The sequence below is a fragment of the Molothrus ater genome, chromosome 15 (genome assembly GCF_012460135.2).
Source record: "Molothrus ater isolate BHLD 08-10-18 breed brown headed cowbird chromosome 15, BPBGC_Mater_1.1, whole genome shotgun sequence".
NCBI classification, from domain to species: domain Eukaryota; kingdom Metazoa; phylum Chordata; class Aves; order Passeriformes; family Icteridae; genus Molothrus; species Molothrus ater.
The window spans coordinates 12,997,700-13,005,121 of record NC_050492.2 but is presented as its reverse complement, the minus strand read 5'-3'; positions in this window follow the sequence as shown (position 1 = coordinate 13,005,121).

Sequence of the window (7,422 nt, the reverse complement as noted above, 5' to 3'; positions counted from 1 at the left end):
ACCAAAAAAGCCCCCACCAAAAACAAAACAAAAAACCTCAATCCCCCAAAAAAGAAACCTCAAAAACCCCACAAAAAACGCCCCAAAACAAAAAAAAAAAAACCCAAACCAAAAACAACAACAAAAAAACCCCAAACATACAAAAAAAAACACCCAAAAAACCAAAACACCAAAAAGAGAAAACAAACCAAAAAAACCAACCCAGCCCTGCTTGCTTTGTCCCTTGCAGGGAAACCATACACGATTTCTCATCTTGCTCCCTTATATAAAGGAATAATGTCTTGCTGGCCTGGCTGGTTGCAGTTCTGGGGAGGGAGGCTTTGCACAGTGGTGGTGGCCCCTTGCTGGGGTCGGTTCTGTGCTGCCCAGGAGTCTCAGGTGGGTGTCACTATTTTTATTTTCCACAGGCAGATTTCATAGGAAGGGACCCCCAGAGGTCACCCCCAGCTCTGGGGCAGGGCCAGCTCTCCCAGTGCCAGTGTTGGTCAATATTGCCTCCCCTGTTTTTAATCCCTCCCTCCCATTTTCCTGCTCTTGGAGCTGGGATTGACACCCCAGCATCTCCCCCAAACCCCCTGTGCTCCAAACTGAGCCCATTTTCCTGGTTTAGGGGCTCTGGAAATGTGTGTCCAGCCCACTGTAGTGGCTTCCAGCAGCCTGCTTATGCACAGGACCCCTGGGAATTAGCAGGGAATGGCCAGGGCATTAGACACGGGAGATAACACTGCTGAGATATTTACACTGCCCACTGAACAATTCCTCATCTTGCCAGAGGGCAGGCTCAGCCCTGCCATGCCCTGGCTGCTGAGAGGAGGAGAGCTCCTGCTATGGGAAAAGCTTTCTCTGTAATTGGAGCATCTAAAATATTCCTCCTTTCATTATGTATTTTATTTTATTTTATTTTATTTATTTTACTTGACTTTATTTTTTATTTTATTTTATTTTACTTTATTTTATTTTGGTTTATTTTTATTTTATTTTATTTTTTGTTTATATTTTATTTTATTTTGGTTTTATTTTATTTTACTTTATTTTAATTTTGTCTATATTTTATTTTATTTTGGTTTATTTTTATTTTATTTTATTTTACTTTATTTTAATTTTTCTTTATATTTTATTTTATTTTGGTTTTATTTTATTTTATTTTATTTTACTTTATTTTATTTTTTCTTTATATTTTATTTTATTTTGGTTTATTTTGACTTTATTTTATTTTTTGTTTATATTTTATTTTATTTTGGTTTTATTTTATTTTATTTTACTTATTTTATATTTTATTTTTATATTTTATTTTACTTATTTTAAATTTTATTTTATTTTATTAGTGGTGAGGAGGGGGTAGTTGTTGAGACAAATAGCACTGGAGGGAGCAGAGCTCAGGGAAGCCCATGAGGAGGTTGAGCAAAGCTGCCTCACCCCATGCAGGGTCAGCCCTGCCTGCCAGTGGCTGTGCCACTCCTGTAAAACCCCCAGGCTCTCCTCCCTGCTCTTTTCCAGAGCAAGATAATGATCTTGTACTTGCTGAGATAGAAAATAGCTCTAGGAAATGCAGCCCTGAAAGGGACACCCCCAGACTCTGCACCTGCCCCACCTGTCACAGAGCACATTGCAACTGGGATTTTTCCCTTGAGGGGAAAAAAATCCAGTATTTGGTCAAAGAGGGGGAGCAATATTTGTAAAGTGTAAGCAAAAGCTCTGAAATGTGCTCATCTCTGCAAGCTGAGAGAAATGAGGGTGTGGAGAGGGAGCTGTGGCCCCTGTCCTTCCTGAGAGATGCTGAAGGAGCAGGGCTGCAGCACCAGCGTCCTTGGGTGCCCAGGCTGGGACTCCAGCTGAATAAAACCACAAAGCTCAAGAGATAACTCCACAAAACCCAGGGGGTAGAGATTTTTGCTGGCTCTTCTTCCTCCTGCTGTGGCTGGCTGGTGAATCTCATTAGCCCAGTTCCAGTAAAATGCAGATGAGGCTGTTTGAGAGTCCTGAGATGGGGCTGGATCCAGACTCAGCCTGCAGATCTGCTGGCAGGGACCCCCAGAATCTCACCAAGCTCTCAACTGAAGGATGCTCTTTGCTTCCCTATGCTATTTTTGGGTCCCCCGTCGAAGGGAGGAAATGATGAATCTGACTCCATGTTCTTAGAGGTTATTTTATGTTATGTTATGTTATGTTATGTTATATATTATGTTATGTTATGTTATGTTATGTTATGTTATGTTATGTTATATTATATTATATTATATTATATTATATTATATTATATTATATTATATTATATTATATTATATATTGAAATATTGAAAGGATGCAGACAGAAGGCTGGAAGATACCAATGAAAAACTCGTGACTCTCTCCAGAGCCTTGACACAGCTGGCTGTGATTGACTTTAAGTTAAAACAATTCACCTGTTGGATAAACAATCTCCAGCCACATTCCAGTGCAGCAAAACACAGGAGAAGCAAATGAGATAACATTGTTTTCCTTTTTCTCTGAGGCTTCTCAGCTTCCCAGGAGAGAAATCCTGGCAAAGGGATTTTTCAGAAAATATGACAGTGACACTTCACAGGAAAACTGCAGGAAGGTTCATCCTCTGGGGATCCCTCAGCCTTCATGGCTGTTGTCCCCAAAATCACAGGCCCAAATCCACATCTGGGTGGAGCCTTTGCTTCCCCTGCCATGGGGCAGCTCCTGGAGCAGCCTGGGCACACACTGGAGCTGGCTCACACCTTCCCCACCTCAATCCTGGGTTTGGCATCATTAGGAAATAATACCCTCATCCTTTTTATGTTTTTTTTTTTTTTTCTCCTCCTAATTTATAGCTTCTGGCTTTGTGCAGCTCTTGGCTGCTTTCTCAGTCCCCAGCTGGTCATCCAGGACTCTGCATTAGTCCTCAGCCCTCCAGCCAAGGATGCTTTTTGCCATTGTCCCCAGTAAGCAGGGCTTTGCTCAAACTGGTGTTAACAGATGACAGCAGAAATAGCTCAGAAGACTTTTAAAACCCTGCTGCTCTTGAAACTTTTATTTAGTTTCAATAGCTCCTGTGTGATCTCTGCTTGGGTTGCTTGAACAACAGCTGGAAACTAATGTGGGCTGTGGCTCTTGGGGACGACCAAAGCCAGAGAAAAAGGCCAGCAAGGATAGTGGCAAAAGTGATGATCTTGCTAAGAAATGCTGTAACAGAAAACCCAGAGCTGCCCATAAATCCCATCACCTTGTTATGCTCCTGAGCAAAAACCAAAGCCAAGGTAAAAAAAAAAAACATCACAAAAAGTACCCTGCTGTAAAGCCTGTGTATTGTAAAACTCAAGACATAAAAATAATAATAAAGCTGCAGGAAAATCTGGAGGCACAAGCTCTGACCCAGCAAAAACAGAGCATCCAGGCACACTGTGGGCAGGAGAAGGCAGCCAGTGAAGGTTTCAGCATCAGGCTGTGGGGTCTGACTGGCCAAACCTGGCCTTCCATGTGCTCAGCTAATTAAAATTCCTCGGACTAAGAAATAATCATATGCATTATGAAGCGTTTCCCCCCTGCTAATATTTTAATTGCCAGCTACTCCCTGCTCAGGGTGGGGAAAGGGGAATAAGGAGTTGAGAAGTCACAGTGAATCATCTGAAGGAACAGATGGAGTGAGGAGGGGACAGGGGACCGGGCAGGGATTAGCACTCCACACACGCCTCCCCGCACACCCCCCTCGCTGCAGGGCCTCTCTCCCAGCACAGCCAGGAGAAACCTGTTCAAACAACAGGTCTTGCATTAATATCTCATTCTCTATAAATAAATCAATAAAGGAAGCTCTGTTTGGCTGCTCCTCTGCTTCATCCCTGCGCTTTCCTCCTTGGCTGGATGTTGGTGGGAAGGGAACGTCACCATCCCTTCTCTTGCATGGGCTGGGAGAGGCTGTGCCAGCCCTTCTGAGCCCTCCAGAGCTCTGGAGGTGTCTCTTTTGGGGGAGCAGCACCTGGGGAACAGCCTGGCCCAGGGGTTTGAAGTTTTGCCATTTGTTTATAGCATCAATGCTTTGGAGTTACTGAGCCAAAAAGGAAAGTTTCAAGCCTGCTGCTAAGTCCCTTACAAATAAATGACTTGGAAAACATATTGGGGTGCTGGGGGGATGTGCTGCTCTGTGTTTCCATAGAGGTTAGAGGGGGAACTGGAATGGTCCTGTGGGAACAGGGCTGCTGGGATTCTGCTGTCAGGGTGGCCCCATCCCAACATTCAGGCTGTGAAACAGAGGAGGGTTTGGCAAAAATAGAGTGGCTAATTAAGAGCCTCTAAAGATGAAAATGTTGTGATGGGAGCACGGGGACAAGAACAATTCCCACTGAACATCTGCAAATCATCTGGGCTTTGGATGGCTTTGCCTGCAGTTGGTTTGGGAATTGAACATGAAGAGCAGGGGTGGGAAACCCAGAACCTGCTCTGCCTTTTCTCCATATGTGCTCACAGGCTCCCTGTCATTTCTGTGGTGTGTTTACTCTTTTTTTTTTTTCCAACAGCTTGTGTCTTATTGAGGAATTATGATCTAAACCACCGAGGCCCTGAGGGAGCAGGGCTCTGAGCAGAGAAATGCTGTGTAACACCTCCCAGGGTGGAGGGATGCTGGCAGGCACTGCACTGGAACAAGAAGTTCAGGTGGTTTAAGATAAACGGCGTGTGCAGGGTTTTAATGCAAATGCAGAGCTGCTCTGGCTTCTGACAAAGGCATTTCTGAGTCTACATGAAATTACTTACAGCAAAAATTATTAATATTACCTACAGGAAGCTGTGCGTGCAGCCATTGATCAGCACGTGTCCCACAATGGAGAATTCTGCTTTCTTGGAGTATTTGTTCAGTGTCCAGGGCTGAGCAGCTGCTTGAGGCAGGAGCAGTTTTGGCTTTTGAGGGAACAGCCACAGGACTGGGTGTGAGCTCTGCCAGCAGCAGCATTACAGGGGTGATTGTCCCAAAGGGAGCAGAGCCAGCCCCCCATTCTCTCCAATGCCTCAGGCAGCTCATCTGGAGGCACATCAGCTCCTCTGACAGAAGGAAACCCTTTGCCAGCAATGGGTCTGTGCACTCAGCACTGCAACTCAGTATTTTATGGGCAGCTCACCTCAGGCCCCTCGTCTCACTGGGTGTCCTTGCTGTCCTTGTCTGTGCTTGGCATCCCTTTGCTCCCTGGGACATGCAGAAGTGTTTGCCACCCCTGCTGGGAGGCTCTTGTACCCGAGTCCCAAGTGTGAGCCGAGCCCTTCAGCATCTAATCTTTAGGAAATCAAAGCACCGTTTCCCCAGCACTGAGCCTTCCCCCTGTCCCCTTGCTGCCTGCATGTTCAGTGAGACAGCAAAGGCTGCTGAGAGTACCAAGGGGACCCTGCAGGGCACCTGTGACTCAGGATAAATCCTGGTTGCTGACCCTAAAATCTTCAAAAACATAAACAACTGATATGCCCTGGACTTCTCCTCCTCTCTGGCTCCCAGGTACCTTGGGAGTGCATGAACAAAGGGCTGTGTTACAGCTATGAACCCACTATAGTGATCAGCTGTGCTGAGCATGTTGTGCTCTGTTAGGAGCAGGTAAGTAAAGGGATGTGTTAGGATTGCAAACTGATGAGCTTCTTCCTCCTCCTCTCTTCTCCTCTCCTCTCCTCTCCTCTCCTCTCCTCTCCTCTCCTCTCCTCTCCTCTCCTCTCCTCTCCTCTCCTCCTCCTCCTCCTCCTCCTCCTCAGCCAGACACTGATGGCTCCATAACTCAGGGCTGCTGGATCACAGCACAGTCCCAGTGTGTTACAAGGTGATCAATAATGAGTAGGAATTAATGCACTGGAAATGATGGATTCAGAGTCACTTTGGAGTGTGGCTGTGGGCTGTCACTGTTGCTTGGCCTGGTGGGGACAGCAGAGCAGCCGTGGGTCACAGGCAGCTCCCAGGGCTCTCCCTGCATCAGTCTGGGCTCAGAGATGTGCACACCATGCTCTCACCACCTTGCCTGAGCTGGCTGAAGTCAAACAGCTCATGCAGACCTTCCCAGGAGCCTGGGGATGTCTGTCCAGGATGATAAAGGTGAAATAAATCCCAACCTCAAGGCACCTCGTGCCTAGGCTGCCAGGCAGAAAAGCAAAGCTCCTTCTGGACTGGAGATCAAGCTGAGACCCTGCTGAAGCTCTTTAAAGAGTGGCTGGCTGCAGCTCAGCGTGGGCAGAGCAGCCTTGATGTGGCAGCAGGACCTTTCCCAACTTTTCCCTGGATGATGCAGCCTCAGCTGTGGTGGCTGCACTCCCCTGGGTCAGCTCAGGGAGTCCTGGCTCTGAGTTTAGCAGGGGGAAAGCAGCAGCATTTCCTCTCCTGCAGCCTCTAAATATTGCTCTAATAACCAAAAGGCTTTTCATCCCTGTAAACCACATCCTGCTAATTCCTCCTGCAGACACAACCCAGAACCCATCCTCTCCCACCTCACTCATTTTCCACTTTCTCTGACCCTTTATTGCCTAATAAATGTTCTCTAACTCAATTCTGGAATCTGCTGCTGTGGTAGTGGTGGTCCTGCCCAGACAGGCACCATCCCTGGCTTGCCTGGGCTCTGTCCCCAGGTCCTGCAGGAGCAGCACTGCCAAGGGGATGGGGACAAGAGCAGGGGCTGGAGCTGGAGCAGAAAGCTCCTGCATCCCTCCCTGAGGAGCTGGAAGAGCTCTTTGGCAGCCAGGTCCTTGCTCCAGAGAAGGAGCTGTTTCTGAGTGAGCCCTGATCAGGAGATGACCCCTCAGTGCTGGTTCATCTCTTTGGCCTGAAAAATGGAACCCCATTTTGGCCTGTCACCCCAAAGCAGTGATTGATTGTCACAGACATGTTCTTTTATGGAAAATCCTTTCCTTAGGATTTTTCCTCCTGAGAAGCTGAGAGGCCTCAGGAACAAAATGTAACCAATGGTTATCTGCTGCTGTGGAATGCAACAGGTGCATCTGGGATTGGTCTCATGTGGTTGTTTCTAATTAATGGCCAATCACAGTCCAGCTGGCTTGGACTCTCTCAGACACAAGATGTTGTTATTTATTTCTTATTTTTCTATTCTTAGCTAGCTTTCTGATGAGATCTTTTCTTCTATTCTTTTAGTGTAGTTTTAATATAATATATATCATAAAATAATAAATCAGCTTTCTGAAACACGGAGTCAGATCCTCCTCTCTTCCCTCATCCTCTGACCCCTGTGAACATGGTCACAATCGATGGCACTGAGGGGACAGGGGCTGTGGGAATGGTGTGACAGTTCAGAGATTTCAGCTCCAGATCAGTCCAGGGGCTCTCTGGGGTGATGAGTGGCCCCAGAGCTCCAGGAAGGGTGGAGGATGGCACGGTGTGGGCCGTGGGACTGGCACACACCCAGATGTGCTCCCTGCCTTTGCCTCCCCCCTGGGAGCACTGGGGGAGGCAGCACTCACAGCAGA